Genomic DNA, 16,553 nt, shown 5'->3' with positions numbered 1-16,553 from the left:
ATAGCGTAGGGGTAAAAATTACTATTCCAACTCCAGAGAGTGCAACAGTAGGGAAAGTGTTGGATTGCGTAGGGATAAAAATTGCTATTCCAACTCCAGAGAGTCCAACAGTAAGGAAAGTGTTGGATAGCGTAGCGGTAAAAATTACTATTCCAACTCCAGAGAGTGCAACAGTAGGGAAAGTGTTGGATAGCGTAGAGTAAAAATTACTACTCCAACTCCAGAGAGTGCAACAGTAGGGAAAGTGTTGGATTGCATAGGGGTAAAAATGACTATTCTAACTCCAGAGAGTGCAACAGTAGGGAAAGTGTTGGATAGCTTAGAAGTTAAAAATAACATACTTATAAATACAATAATTCTTTAAAATAATTAATAATGTAATTATTAAATAACTCAAAATTACTTACAAATACCAATAGATATTTATTAAAAACATAACTACCAATAAATAATTAATTAGCAATAAATTATTAATAAATACCAATAAATAATAATTAATGAATATTAATTACCAATTTAAAAAAATTAAACAATTACATTTTTTATACCAAAAAATAATTATCAAACTTTAATTACCAATTAAAAAATATTAAACAATTGCATATGTTTTATACCAAAAATAATAATTATTATACAATAATTACCAATTAATAATTACTTATTAATATAGTAATTAGAAATATCAATAAATAATATTTAAACATATCTAATTACCAATTGATTATTAATCAACAATAACCCAATTTTCATAACCAAAATATTATAATTTAAAATATTTACCAATTAATAATGAATCTCCAATTAATTAATTATCAATACCCAGCAACAAATTTAATAATTACTTAATTAGATTTCAATTACTTCCAACACTATTCCCCTATAAACGCACGAAACACTCAAATAATAAAATAATACAGTTAACATAATTATCAATTAATAAAAACTAATTACCAATTAATAAAAATTAATTACCAGTTAATACTTAATTAACAAAAATATAATTATCAATACCAATAAATAAAAATATTACTTAATTACAATTAAATTACTTCCCACCCTATTCCCCTATAAACCCACAACCCGCTACAGAATTTAAACGCAAAAATTATTTAAAATTAATTTATAATTCCTAAAAATGTATGATTAATTTCATATAATTAAATTATTTCCCACCCTAATCCCCTATAAACCCACAACCCGCTACAGAATTTAAACGCAAAAATTATTTTAAATTAATTTATAATTCCCAAAAATGTATAATTAAATTCATATAATTAAATTACTTCCCACCCTATTCCCCTATAAACCCACAACCCGCTACGGTACTAAAACACAAAATTAACTTTAAAAAAACATTATTAACATATAAATATTGTATACATATATTTTAAAACCAGTTGAACACTTAACAAAAAATAATTAACACATACATATTAAATACATAATAAAATACATAGCAATATTATACATATCGATATTAGTGACATAGATATTAGTAACATCGATATATTTCATATCGATATTACTAACTTCGATATTACTAACATCGATATAAAAAAAATCGATATTACTTACCTTAGGGTCGATATTCTGTCCATCGATATTCTTGACATCGATATTCTGTCCCTTCGATATTCTAGACTCGATATTATTGTAGGTCGAAATAAAATTTTCGATATTTAGACAGCTCACCTCATTTAAAGACAAAAAAAAGGCACAGAGGAGGTCAGGCGCTGGAAAACAAAGCGATGCTTCGGTTCCTTACACACAAGGAAGGTGATGTGTTGGTTCCTTACTGTGATAGGAGGTGATGTCGTTTTTTTACTGCATGGGGTGGTGCGTCGTTTGTATGGGCGCTCGGCCTCAGTTCCTTACTGAAGCCCAGCGTTGATGTAGACTTGGTGCACAGGTGTGATGCGTAGAAAATCCAGGAACTGCAGGTCGATACGGTGGCAATCCAGGTGCTGCGTCAAGATCTGCAGCCAGGTGATGGACGATTCTTCCAGCCGCTCAAAAGGGCCTGCATCAGAGTCAGCGCTGTAGTCTCGGATTTTGGAGGAAAGGTGCACTGAACTCTGGCTGTGGCAGTTTCTTCCTGCACGGCGGTGCTGTTGGAAAAACAGGTGCTGGAAGGGCGATGCGTGGATTTTCAGCATCAGGAGTAGCAAAACAACCTCCAGGGGCCCAGAACTGGAGTTGGCACCACTTGGCAGGTCAGAGCTTTCAGCAGTGGCTTTCAGGAAAGCTGCAGATGAAGTCTTTGATGTCTCTTAGATGTCTTAACAGGAGGCAAGCACATACAAGTCCTCAGAGAAACTACACAAGCTGGATACACAGCAAAGTCTAGTCCTCTTCCTCTCCAAAGCAGAAGCAGCAACTTCAGGCCTACCCTGCAAAACAATACAAGGCAAAGGGGCAGTCCTCCTCCTCACAGCTCTTCCCCTTGGCAGAGGTTCCTCTTGATCCAGAAGTGTTCTAAAAGTCTTGGGTTTTAGTTCATATACTTATGCACCTTTTGGCCTTTGAAGTTGGCAAACTTCAAAGAAAGTCTTTGTTATTCACAAGTTCTTGCTTTGCCAAGCCTTGGCTCTAGACCCACTCCAGGGGGGTGGAGACAGCATTGCGAGAGGACAGGCACAGCCCTATTCAGGTGTCGGTGACAACTCCTCCCACCACTCTAGCTCAGGAAAGCCTATTAGCCTGGTGATAAGCCATCGGGATATGCAGCGCACACCTCAGCTCTCTGTGTGACTGTAAAGAGTGAATGCACAAACCGGCTGCTGTCAATCTAAACCAGACGTTGATTCCACAAGCAGGCAGAGATATAGAATGGTAGAGCACAAAAATACCCACTTTCTAAAAGTGACATTTTTAAACACACAATTTAAAAACCAACTGCACTAAAAGATGTATTTTTAAATTCTGATTTCAGATAGCCCAAACACAAAATATCGATCTCTTCCCAATTGAAAGTTACACTTCTAAAATGTTACAAAGCAACTCCAATGATAACCTGTGGGAGAGAGAGCCTTTTGATAGTGAAAAACAAAATCAACAGTATTTCACTATTAGGATATGTAAAACACCTGCACATGTTGTACATTTCACATACACTGCACCCTGGCCATGGGGCTACCTTAGGGGTGCCTTACATTGTATTGTATTGTAATTGCATTTATATAGTGCTTACTACCCCCTGACGAGGCGTCTAAGCACTTTTTTGGCGAGTAGCACACTACTCCGGAACCCATTAGGATTAGTGGTGAATTAGTATAGTGAAATATGAAAGTAATTTTAGTGGTGGATGTCAGTCTGTTATTTGGATTGAGAAGGATTGTGGAGGGATAGAAGAGGGAAAAGGTTTGCATTTATATAGCACTTGCTACCCCTGATGAGGTGTTGAAGCGGTTCTCGGTGAGTAGCATGCTACTCTGGAACCCAAACAGGATTAGTGGGGAATTAGTATATGAAAATATGAAATTAATTTGAGTGGTGGACATGTTAATCTGTTATTTTTATTGAAAGGGAATAGTGGAGGGATAGAAGAGGGAAGGTCTTGAATTTCTTTGGAGGAGGAAGAGTCAGAGGGAAGGGTTTAGAAAGACTTGTTTGGGAGAGCTGATGATCTATCGGCGGATTCGTACCCTCCTTCAGGGGTGTGGAATGCAACGTAAGCGGTGACAATTAAATGAAATCTGGGAAGGTGGGAGAGGTCATGTTCCACCCGTTCGCTCTGTTTTATCAGGAACTAGAGCAAACCCTGAGCATTAACCTAAGTTATCTGGAGACAGATCACCAAGGGCCTCGTCTAGATCTTAGCAGATGGGTCACCCCATCACAACGGTGACGGACACCCCACCTGCCGAAACACAAATCCATTATGTCCTTTTGGACCTACATTTCAGCGGATGGGACATCCGTGATTGCCGCGATGGAACAACCCCCCCAAATCCCAACCAGGCCCCAGGGTAGCTTCACTACTTTGGGAAACTCTCCTGATGCTTTAGGGGGGTGCCTCACTGGTTTATTGCCCAGATTTCCACAGGACCTCACCATCAGCTTCTGTAAGTAAGATAAAATGTGTTGAGAGAGTTTTCCTGGAGCGGACACCTTATCTGTTGTTCGTCCCCCCATTAACTTCCTAAAATGAATGAAGGCCCAAGAGAGGGCCTGCAGCACACACTCCTCCCAGTGCACTCTGGGCCTCAGAGGTGTCTTCTGAGAGACAATGGTTAGCAGCCCTGACCCCCCCTCAAGAGTCTTACCACCACAAATACATCCAATCTGATTATACGTGAACATCTGTTTTTTTGGGGGGAGGGGTTTTTACCTCAGCTCCCTCAGTGATCTGTTGCTCCACACACAGTCGAGACCCCGGATCCATGATCCAGCTTCTGGTAATGTTTCTAGCTGGGATCTGCCTTGTCTGACAAACTTTAGAGGAGAATCTTCCTAATCCAGATAGGATGCATCAGTATTGTGGACTGGGAGAACCAGTGATAAATGTCAGTTGCCATGTAGGATACTGCCCTCTAACCAGTGACTGCCCTCCTACCCACTAACCAGTGACTGCCCTCCTGCCCATGAACCAGTGACTGCCCTCCTGCCCACTAACCAGTGACTGCCCTCCTGCCCATGAACCAGTGACTGCCCTCCTGCCCACGAACCAGTGACTGCCCTCCTGCCCATGAACCAGTGACTGCCCTCCTGCCCACTAACCAGTGACTGCACTCCTGCCCACTAACCAGTGACTGCCCTCCTGCCCACTAACCAGTCACTGCCCTCCTGCCCACTAACCAGTCACTGCCCTCCTGCCCATGAACCAGTGACTGCCCTCCTGTCCATTACCAGTGACTGCCCTCCTGTCCATTACCAGTGACTGCCCTCCTGCCCATGAACCAGTGACTGCCCTCCTACCAATTAACCAGTGACTGCCCTCCTACCAATTAACCAGTGACCGCCCTCCTGCCCATGAACCAGTGACTGCCCGCCTACCAATTAACCAGTGACTGCCCTCCTGTCCATTAACCAGTGACTGCCCTCCTACCCATGAACCAGTGACTGCACTCCTACCAATTAACCAGTGACTGCCCTCCTGTCCATTAACCAGTGACTGCCCTCCTGCCCATGAACCAGTGACTGCCATCCTGCCCATGAACCAGTGACTGCCCTCCTACCAATTAACCAGTGACTGCCCTCCTGTCCATTAACCAGTGACTGCCCTCCTGCCCACTAACCAGCGACTTCCCTCCTGCCCACTAGCCAGTGACTGCCCTCCTGCCCATGAACCAGTGACTGCCCTCCTACCAATTAACCAGTGACTGCCCTCCTGCCCATGAACCAGTGATTGCCCTCCTACCAATTAACCAGTGACTGCCCTCCTGCCCATGAACCAGTGACTGCCCTCCTACCAATTAACCAGTGACTGCCCTCCTGTCCATTAACCAGTGACTGCCCTCCTGCCCACTAACCAGCGACTTCCCTCCTGCCCACTAGCCAGTGACTGCACTCCTGCCCATGAACCAGTGACTGCCCTCCTACCCACTAACCAGTGACTGCCCTCCTGCCCATGAACCAGTGACTACCCTCCTGCCCATGAACCAGTGACTGCCCTCCTACCAATTAACCAGTGACTGCCCTCCTGTCCTTTAACCAGTGACCGCCCTCCTGCCCATGAACCAGTGACTGCCCTCCTACCAATTAACCAGTGACTGCCCTCCTACCCATGAACCAGTGACTGCCCTCCTACCAACTAACCAGTGACTGCCCTCCTGTCCATTAACCAGTGACTGCCCTCCTCCCCATGAACCAGTGACTCCCTCCTACCAATTAACCAGTGACTGCCCTCCTACCCATGAACCAGTGACTGCCCTCCTGCCCATGAACCAGTGACTGCCCTCCTGTCCATTAACCAGTGACTGCCCTCCTGCCCATGAACCAGTGACTGCCCTCCTGCCCATGAACCAGTGACTGCCCTCCTACCAATTAGCCAGTGACTGCCCTCCTACCAATTAGCCAGTGACTGCCCTCCTGCCCATGAACCAGTGACTGCCCTCCTACCAATTAACCAGTGACTGCCCTCCTGCCCATGAACCAGTGACTGCCCTCCTGCCCATGAACCAGTGACTGCCCTCCTACCAATTAACCAGTGACTGCCCTCCTGTCCATTAACCAGTGACCGCCCTCCTGCCCATGAACCAGTGACTGCCCGCCTACCAATTAACCAGTGACTGCCCTCCTGTCCATTAACCAGTGACTGCCCTCCTGCCCACTAACCAGTCACTGCCCTCCTGCCCACTAACCAGTCACTGCCCTCCTGCCCATGAACCAGTGACTGCCCTCCTACCAATTAACCAGTGACTGCCCTCCTGTCCATTAACCAGTGACTGCCCTCCTGTCCATTAACCAGTGACTGCCCTCCTGTCCATTAACCAGTGACTGCCCTCCTACCCAGGAACCAGTGACTGCCCTCCTACCAATTAACCAGTGACTGCCCTCCTGTCCATTAACCAGTGACTGCCCTCCTGTCCATTAACCAGTGACTGCTCTCCTACCCATGAACCAGTGACTGCCCTCCTACCAATTAACCAGTGACTGTCCTCCTGTCCATTAACCAGTGACTGCCCTCCTGCCCATGAACCAGTGACTGCCATCCTGCCCATGAACCAGTGACTGCCCTCCTACCAATTAACCAGTGACTGCCCTCCTGTCCATTAACCGCCCTCCTGCCCATGAACCAGTGACCGCCCGCCTACCAATTAACCAGTGACTGCCCTCCTGTCCATTAACCAGTGACTGCCCTCCTGCCCATGAACCAGTGACTGCCCTCCTGCCCACTAACCAGTGACTGCCCACTAACCAGTCACTGCCCTCCTACCAATTAACCAGTGACTGCCCTCCTACCAATTAATCAGTGACTGCCCTCCTGTCCATTAACCAGTGACTGCCCTCCTGTCCATTAACCAGTGACTGCCCTCCTACCCATGAACCAGTGACTGCCCTCCTGCCCGTGAACCAGTGACTGCCCTCCTGCCCGTGAACCAGTGACTGCCCTCCTGCCCATAAACCAGTGACAGCCCTCCTACCAATTAACCAGTGACTGCACTCCTGCCCATGAACCAGTGACTGCCCTCCTACCCACTAACCAGTGACTGCCCTCCTACCCACTAACCAGTGACTGCCCTCCTACCCACTAACCAGTGACTGCCCTCCTGCCCATGAACCAGTGACTACCCTCCTGCCCATGAACCAGTGACTGCCCTCCTACCAATTAACCAGTGACTGCCCTCCTGTCCATTAACCAGCGACCGCCCTCCTGCCCATGAACCAGTGACTGCCCTCCTACCAATTAACCAGTGACTGCCCTCCAGTCCATTAACCAGTGACTGCCCTCCTGCCCATGAACCAGTGACTGCCCTCCTGCCCACTAACCAGTGACTGCCCTCCTGCCCACTAACCAGTGACTGCCCTCCTGCCCACTAACCAGTCACTGCCCTCCTGCCCATGAACCAGTGACTGACCTCCTACCAATTGACCAGTGACTGCCCTCCTGTCCATGAACCAGTGACTGCCCTCCTACCCATGAACCAGTGACTGCCCTCCTACCAATTAACCAGTGACTGCCCTCCTGTCCATTAACCAGTGACTGCCCTCCTGCCCATGAACCAGCCCATGAACCAGTGACTGCCCTCCTGCCCATGAACCAGTGACTGCCCTCCTACCAATTAACCAGTGACTGCCCTCCCGACCGTTAACCAGTGACTGCCCTCCTGCCCACTAACCAGTGACTGCCCTCCTTCCCTCCTGCCCCCTGTTATGGTGCGCGCGGGCCTAGCAACGCTAGCACTACGGTGGCGCGCTAATAATCGAGACCACACCGCTATGTTATTTCGGCGCGAATGCCTGGTAAAGGTGTGCCCCCTTTATTTATACATCAGCGTACGCCACCGCCGTGGCGTACGCATAACGTCCTCTTCCTACGCGCTCTAGTGTCGGACGCTAGAGCGCTAACTGCAACATCCCTCTCCAACTTGGATGATGAACACAAATCTGGATGCCACGGTCACTCACTTACTTGGCATGCGAAGTCTTTGAGGCGGCTGCTCGGCGGGGGATTCCCCCTCAGTCCATACCTGGCTGTTTCTCGGGTGTTGGGGTTTGACGGGCAGTCTAGTGCAGCCCCGCCAGCCGCGGGGTCAGGGTGTTCTGGCGCTGCTGTGGACTCGTTCCTGCTCGGGGGTGACCAGGGTTCCATTTCGGGGCTTTCGGTGTCTTCTTCCTCGTCTTCTGCAGCTCTGTCTATGCTCTGTGGCCTCAGGAATCCGTTTGAACCATGAGATGTTACGTGTGGCCGATTCGCCTCCTCTCCTTACTGTTACCATTGTTCCGTGTCTGCGTTCCACTTTCCAGCTCCCAGGCTCATACCTTGATTTGAATTTTCCTCCCGGCCTTCTGTTCCTTATGAGGACATCATCCCCTGGTCTTAGGACGCGTTCTCGACTGCCCCTTGACCGGCTCACTTGTTGGTTTCGGTGCTTCCTTCGTTGTAGCGCTTGTTCTTCCTCAAACGGTGGAGGGGCCCACCCTGGGGCTGTAGGCAGACCATCACGGCGAGCCCCTCTTAGCATGAGGGCTCAGGGGGCTTGTTTGGTGGAGCAGTGTGGCGTACTCCGATTTTCCCCCAGGAACCGTTGAATCTCTCGTTCGGGGTCTTGTTGCTCAGTGACTGCTATCCGTAGGACTTTATTTAGTGTTCGCATGAAGCGTTCGACCTCGCCGTTGGCTTGGGGCCATTGAGGGGTGATCCGCCTGTGTCGTATTCCCCGGAGCTGGAGGAACTCTTGGAACTCGTGGCCTTGGAATGGTGGCCCATTGTCACTTTTCAGTTCAGAGAGGCGCCCGAACATGTTGAACATTTTCTCCAGTGCTGGACCTACAAACGTGAATGCCGTGGATGGTAGCGCTTCTACCAGGGGATATTTGGAGAAACTGTCAATGACTACCAGTGTCACCCTCCCGTCTGGGAGGCTCCCAAACTCTACGCTGATTCTGTCCCATGGGTGCCTTCTGGTCCGCTAGTTATCTGACATGCGGGGCAGCTCTTCACGATGTCCTCCACTAGGGTGTCCATCCCCGGGAACCATACCTTTTCCCTCATCCGGGCCTTCATTTTCTCCGTTCCTGATGCCCCTTGTGGGCGAGGAGGGTGGCTTGGCGGCGTAGCGCGGTTGGTATGACAATTCTGGACCCTCTCAAGACGATTCCTTCCCTGGTTGCACTCAGTTCGTTCCGTATTCGCCATATCTGTTGTAGGTCCTTTCTCACGTCATCCGTCCACGTGTTGGCGGACTGTAGGAAGTTGGTCCATGACCCCTTTTGGAGAGCCTCTCGAGTTTTGGCCATCACGGTGTTGCGCTCTGACGCCTGTAGGATCTCGTGGAGTGTCAGCACTTGGGGGCAGGTCAGGGCAGCTACGAGGTCTAGGTGTGCTTCGGTGTCGTCTTCCTCCTCTCTCCCAGTCAGGGTGGACTCACATTTGTCTGGGTGTCTTGACAGAAAGTCGGCCGGATTCTTGGCGCCTGGTCGATAAGTTATGTCCATGTGATATTGTTGCAGCCCGATGGCCCATCGCTCTATTCGTGGCGGGGGGTGCGGTGCTGTCCCTTTGAAGAGGGGCACTAGCGGCTGGTGGTCTGTCACGACAGTGAACGGGTGTCCACAGACATATAGGTGAAAGTGTCGACAGCCCCATTTGATGGCGAACGCCTCTCGCTCAATTTGCGAGTATCTTTGTTCGGTCGCCGTGAGCGCTTTGCTTGCGTACGCCAGTGTGGCCCATCGCCCCGGTTCTTGTTCCTGGGTGACTACCACTCCTAGTCCCACCAGGCTGGCATCGACTAGCAGCTCGGTCTTTCTTGCTGGGTCGAAGTAGACCAGGGTGGCCTGATCGAGGAGCGCGGTTTTGATGGCTTGGAATGCGTTGTCTTCGCGAGGTCCCCACTGCCACGGGATGTCGTTCTTCGTGAGGTGTCTGAGCGGTTCGGCAATCGTGGCAAGGTTTGGGAGTAGGTGGCCATTCCCAGGAAGCTGCGTACCTCCGAGGCGGAGGCTGGCGCGGGGGCGTCCTTGATGGACTGGGACTTTCTTGGGTCTACCTGGATGCCGTGGTTGGTGAAGGTGTAGCCGAAGAATTCGATTCGCTGCTGGAACAGCTGACACTTGTCCTTGTGGAGTGTGACTCCATACTCCTTGAGTCGTGCCAGCGTGGCTCGGACTCGGCGATAGTGCTCGTCCACTGTTGTTGAGTGGATTAGTATGTCGTCACTTACATTCATGACTCCGGGTAGGCCTTGCAGGATGTCCCGGATAGTGTTTTGGAAGATCACCGCCGCGGACGATATCCCAAAATTGAGTCGCCGATATCTTCGTAGCCCAAGGTGTGTGCTGAAAGTGGTGATGTATCTACTTTCCTTTGCCAGCGTTAGCTGGTGGTAGCCGGTGTTTAGATCCAACTTGGAAAACCAGCGAGCCCCGTTGAGGTCGGCAATGATGTCGTCCATGGTGGGCGTAATATGTCTTTCTCTCTTGATAGCTTTGTTGGGTAGCCTCATGTCAATGCACACTCGGATTTTGCCTGGTTGACGGGGCTTTTCGGCGATCACCATTGGGGACACCCAGGGGGTGGGTCCGGTGACTGTTTCTATGACACCTTGTTCTTCGAGTTTCTTAAGTTCTTCCTCCACCAGTGGGCGCAAGTGGAACGGGATTAGTCTATGTTTCAGTGCCGTGGGTGCGACTGAGTGATCAATGTGGAGCTTGACTGGCGGGCGCCTGATGTTACCTAAGCCAGTGAACAGCTCTGGGAATTGGTCCAGCAGGTTGGCCATCTGGGTGTCTTGCACCTTCCGGAGGAATGCTAGCAGTCCTAGATCCTCGGCGGCGTGTCCGCTTAGGAGTGTGTCCACTTCTTGGTTGATGATGTGTATGTCGATTGTTATTCCCGCGTCTTCTACCCCCACTGGCACTGTCATCTTCCCTAAGAGGGGTAGGGGCACATTGCTCCCATAGGCGTAGATTCGGGCCTTCGAGGCCTTGAGCTCTGGTTTTGGCCGGAGGCGGTTATACTGGTGTACTCCCATGACTGTGACCGATGCGCCGGTATCGATCACGGCGTTCACTCTTGATCCTGCTACCATGACATCGCATCGGGATTGTGGTCTTCTAGTGCTTTTGAGGGCTCTGGTGAAGGAGACGAGATATGTCTCTCCGTCGTCATCAGATTCGGAGTCGTCTTCTTGCAGGGCTTGCGTTTGTCTGTGTCCTGTGTCGGTGTGGGAGGACAGGGACAGCTGCGATAACTGTCTCACCATGTTTCTTGTGGGCCTCCTTCCCTTTTGGTCTTTTCGGGTGGTGTGCTTCCTGCAGACGGAGGCGAAATGGTTCGGGGTGCCGAAGTTGGTGCACGTCTTCCCTTTCGCCGGGCAGGTCTGGCCTGGGTGCTCATCGTACCCGCAGTATCCGCACTGGGCCTGAGGCGGTCTCCTAGCTGTCGGTCGGTGCACCTTCTCCTTTGCTTGCACCGAGTCCGCCCGTTCCGTCTTGATGGCCACCCCTGACCCTGTGCCTCGTGTTAGTGCTTGGTCCATTTCTTCTGCTCGTGCGTCAGATAGGTCGTTGGACCGTGCGAGCACCAGGATGTCAGCCATCGGTATATTTGGTTGGCGAAAAATGAGACTCCGCAGTTTCTTGCTCCGGATGCCGTAGATGAGCTGCGCTCTGATCTCCTCCTTTGCCCTGTCTCCGACAAGGTGTGTGTCCGCTAGTACCCTCAGCCGTGCGTGAAAAGCGTCTACTGACTCCCCTTCCTTCTGCTTGGCTTGTCTGAGCTTAAAGTGTTCAAAATCGGGATTCATCTGGGGGTCAAAGTGCGTGTTGAGGGCCGTGACAGCCGCATCGTAGTCATCCGCATTCCCAGTATTAGGGAGGTGTTTGAAAAGCAGGTACACCTCTTCCCCTGTGTAGTGGAGCAGGAGAGACCGCTTCACCGCACCATCAGTCTCCCTGGAGCCAATGAAGTAACTGTTGAGCCGGCCGATCCACGTCTGCCAATGTGGGGCGGCTGTGGTGGGGTCAGCTGCCTCGCTGAAAGGCGGCAGGACGCCGGTCGGCGGGTGAAATGGGGTGGCCGGAGCCGGACGGGCGTCGTCTCCCATGGCGCTGTATGGGTGCTGTGGTGCTGGGTGGCCGGGACACCTTCCTGCGTGGACTCAGCACGTGGCGGCACACGTGGGTGGAGGCAGAGGCTGGGGCAGGAGGGGGCACAGAGGGCAGGGCCCGTGGACGCTGACGTGATGCCGGGGTGAGGCCTGGTAAGCGGGGATGTTCTTCCGCTGTGTGCTGGCAGTGATTTAGGTGCACACACTCTCACCGTGTGTCAGGCAGTTTCAGGTCGCCGATTTCAGCCTCAGCGCTGTCCACGTGGCAAGCGTGCGTTGTCCCCGGCTCCCGGTGGCAGCGGAGCGGACCAGAGGACGTGCGGCCGCGCGTTCGCGGGACTACCGCGAACGGACTGTGTGGCAGCGGCACGGGTGGTCGTGCACGTGGCGGGTCTGGCCACTCCTCGTCGCCAGTGTTATGGTGCGCGCGGGCCTAGCAACGCTAGCACTACGGTGGCGCGCTAATAATCGAGACCACACCGCTATGTTATTTCGGCGCGAATGCCTGGTAAAGGCGCGCCCCCTTTATTTATACATCAGCGTACGCCACCGCCGTGGCGTACGCATAGCGTCCTCTTCCTACGCGCTCTAGCGTCGGACGCTAGAGCGCTAACTGCAACACCCCCATCTTCCAAGGAATTGCCTCACAGGTTTTGTTTACACAAATGTTTCTACTTTCCATTTGAATTCCAGTGTCGACCTGGTTCTGTTTTGCCCAATGGCGCTTTAGGGACACTACTGCGAAGATGTAAATTCCCAGTACCGGAGGGCAGAGCTTGAATGACTGGCACGGTCCTGGCATCAGCGAAGATCCTTCGTCGTCTTCTTTGTGAAAATGCTGTCACTGGTTGGCTGGATTTGAGCCCACATCTTGGAGAGGAGTTCTTCCGTTTTGGTCGAATTCCTTTTTCCCCTTCGTCTCCCATGATGTATATTACCGTATTTACCTGCCCTGGTGAAATGATTTCCAGTTGAGACATTGTTGTTTGTTATTATTAATGTTGAACAACCTGATCGAACATTAGTTCCCATTGTCATCGAGGCTGTATCCGATATAGAGAATGTTGCTGTTTGTTCTATAAATATGATTATCTGTCAATAAAGTATTGTCCTTCACTTCCTGAACCTTCGTGGTGACGGAATATGGAGTCCTCAATTCGAATTGATTTTGGAATAAAGCCCGTTCCGAACCTCTAATACCACGGATTCTGCCTCTTATTTTACTGAGCTATTATTATTGATTTTCCGCATCAAATTAAGTACCGGTAATTAAATTATTTACCACATATATGGCGCCCGAACAGGGACACTTTCTCATCTCACGCGCCGGAGGTGCGTTGCAGGCCCGGTCTCCTGCCACAGCTGGACGGACAACAACGCGTACCCACAGGATTTCCTGTATCTCCCTCCTGCCGAGCGGGGGTAACTGAGGCTGCGATCAACACCCAGACGAGGCGGTGAGAAGTGCGAAGTATCCCGACCAGAGCCTAGCTGAGAGAGCAAGATCCGAGGTATACAGAGGCCCACCAGTTCCGAAGTTCCGAAGTTTCGAGTCGAGTCCAGTCCGGTCCGAGTCCAGTTCAGTTCAGTTCCGAGGCCTTCCGTTCCGAGCTACCCGGTGAGTACCATTGTCGGGGAGGCGTTCTGACGTGCACATAGGTTGTGCCGGTCAAGACGGGTTTGGGTACACAAATCCGGTCTGCACTGTTTCAGCAGTGTATCTGTACTGTTCAGCAGTATATCAAGTATGTCTAGTATATAATTCAGAATTACCTAGTTAGTGTCGAGTATTATGCTTAGTGACTAGTTCCCTAAATGGCCATCATTATTGTTCATTAAATGTTAAATGTTAAAATGTTTTAAATACGTCCTGCATATTGTGGTGTGAATGACTGTTCATTATTGTGTTTTGTTGTATTAAACGTGTTCAGAATTAGGTATCAGATCAGTTCTCAATATGCCGCTCTTTTCGAAATTAAGACAGATCAAAACTAGAAAAGGGGTACTCGAAGAAGCTGTTCCCATTCCTCCTAGGGACACTCCAGGGTACTTCATGTATCATAAACATGGCCTAGACGCCATATTATTTCTTGATTTATGGGCAGACTACACCAAGGAATTACCAGAAAGTCAGAGGTGGCCCGCAGCTGGGACCTGGGATGCAGATTGCATCATGAAAGTAGAGGAAGAATTATGGAAAAAGAAAGCTAGACAATCACAGAAAGATGCCATTGAATTATGGCGTAAAGAATCATATAGACGTACAGAAAAAGCACTCAGACAGGAAGAGAAAAGTAAGGAGAATTCAAATAAAATCCGAGAAAATCTATTAATTGAAGAAGGTACTCGAGTAAAATCAGAACAAGTAGACAGACAAAGAAATGCCCTTATGAATGGTATGTATCCTCTTCTGGCCGAAGGGTTACCTAAGGTTAATCTGGAAATACCAAAAGACTTGCCACCCCCATTGTTTCCGATAAAAGCACATCCCAAAGGGCATCCCAGAACCGCAGAAGATGTTTTCCTTTCTTCTTATTTAGACGACGCAGCTCCCGAGTATGCTGATACTGCACCACATAGACCGCCTGCCGAGGGGGTTCAACGCCAAGACCCTCTGTCTGTACCTCCGCAACAACAAACTCCGATACAAGTTCCGGCAAGCACATCTGTTTCTACAGCTGTACCCACACCTATGGTTGCTATATCACGTTCAACGAATCCTTTCACATCCAGCACCCCAGGCGGTGCTACAGGAGGTGCAACAAACATTGTTTCCACGCCACCCAGAGTAAATAAACTTTCCTTTCAAGAATTAGCCCACCAACGTACGCCCAAACTAGTAACTCCCGACACGCTTAAGGAACTTCTAATAGATTGTAGATATGATCCTGTGCCCGGCAAAGAGGACGAAATGCTGCTGGCATCATTACGTATCCGACGAGCTGCAATATATTTAGGGAGGCTACCAGGAATGACTACACATTTAGAAAATATATATCATTTCGTCCAGTCAGGGCGAGATTCTGAGAGTATTAATAGAGCCATGGAGTACCAGAAAGTGGAAATACAGGGAGAACTGTTACGTTTCCTCATAAATTGTGTGGTCAGAAATCAAGACCGACCAGGAGTAAATCCGGAAGAAATGCAAATTCTTACCACATGGAGTCGGAATATATCAGAAGGGAGACATGATAAACGATTAAGTATAATAGCTATGTGTCGAAAAATCCGCAAAGAAGTAGAACGAATACACGAAGAAAGATTAGCAGTAGACCAGCCTGAACAAACCGAAGAGGAGGAAGAATTAGAACTGCCCACAGGACAGTTAGAAACAATGGCCTATGTAGGTAGAGGAAGATCTTGTAATAATACTAGATGATTTACTGATCCGATACGTCCGATACGGCCAGATAATAACAGAAATTTCCAAACACCTATAATAAATATAAGGTCCCCCGAACATGCGTTCCAAGCCGCTGACAAATTACTCCGAGAACGAAGGGGTTATCATATACTCGATTCTATGGACGAACAAGAATTAGCCAGGTCAGCCGTTCACTGGGTTGACAGTCCCGGAAAATATAGTGATGATACATTAGGGCACACGTTTTTGAACCTCACCCCAGATGAACAGCGTTTAGCTGGTATCTACATGATTCAACAACTCCTTATATTATATAAACTTGACAGTATACACATGCCAGTCAACACTGCCCTGCTTCAATATGTCGACGATCTGCTGATCACCGCTAGAAGCGAACCTGAATGTGAAAAAGCCTCACTGACGGTTTTACAATTTTTGGCCGAAAAGGGGCACAAGGTGTCCCCTTCTAAGCTGCAATTCTGTGTCCAGCGAGTTGTTTACCTTGGGCACTCGCTGTCCAAGGAGGGAAGGCAGCTTACACCCGATCGCATCCAGTTAATTGCTAACATGCCAATACCCAAGACACAAAAGGAGGTGCGGGCTTTTATAGGCCTCACTTCATATTGTAGGCAGTGGATCCCTCAGTATGCATTTCTAGCAAAACCACTCATCCAGTTGACAACACAGGAGGCAGCCACATCGACTGTCCTCCCTTGGACTCAGGAACATACACAAGCTTTTGAAAGCCTAAAGAAAGCTTTATGTCAAGCACCTGTTTTAGCAACACCATGTTACAATAAACAGTTTACACTCTTTGTTACAGAACGCGAAGGTACTGCCTTGTCAGTACTCACACAGGAACAAGCAGGATCACACAAACCATGTGCTTATTTTTCTAGTACATTAGATCCCGTAGCTCAGGCTCTGCCTGCGTGCCTGAAATCAGTGGCAGCGACAGCTTTAGCAATCAGACA

The sequence above is a fragment of the Triturus cristatus genome, chromosome 1_2 (assembly GCF_964204655.1).
Source record: "Triturus cristatus chromosome 1_2, aTriCri1.1, whole genome shotgun sequence".
Classification (NCBI taxonomy): domain Eukaryota; kingdom Metazoa; phylum Chordata; class Amphibia; order Caudata; family Salamandridae; genus Triturus; species Triturus cristatus.
Note: the sequence above shows the minus strand (reverse complement) of the source record.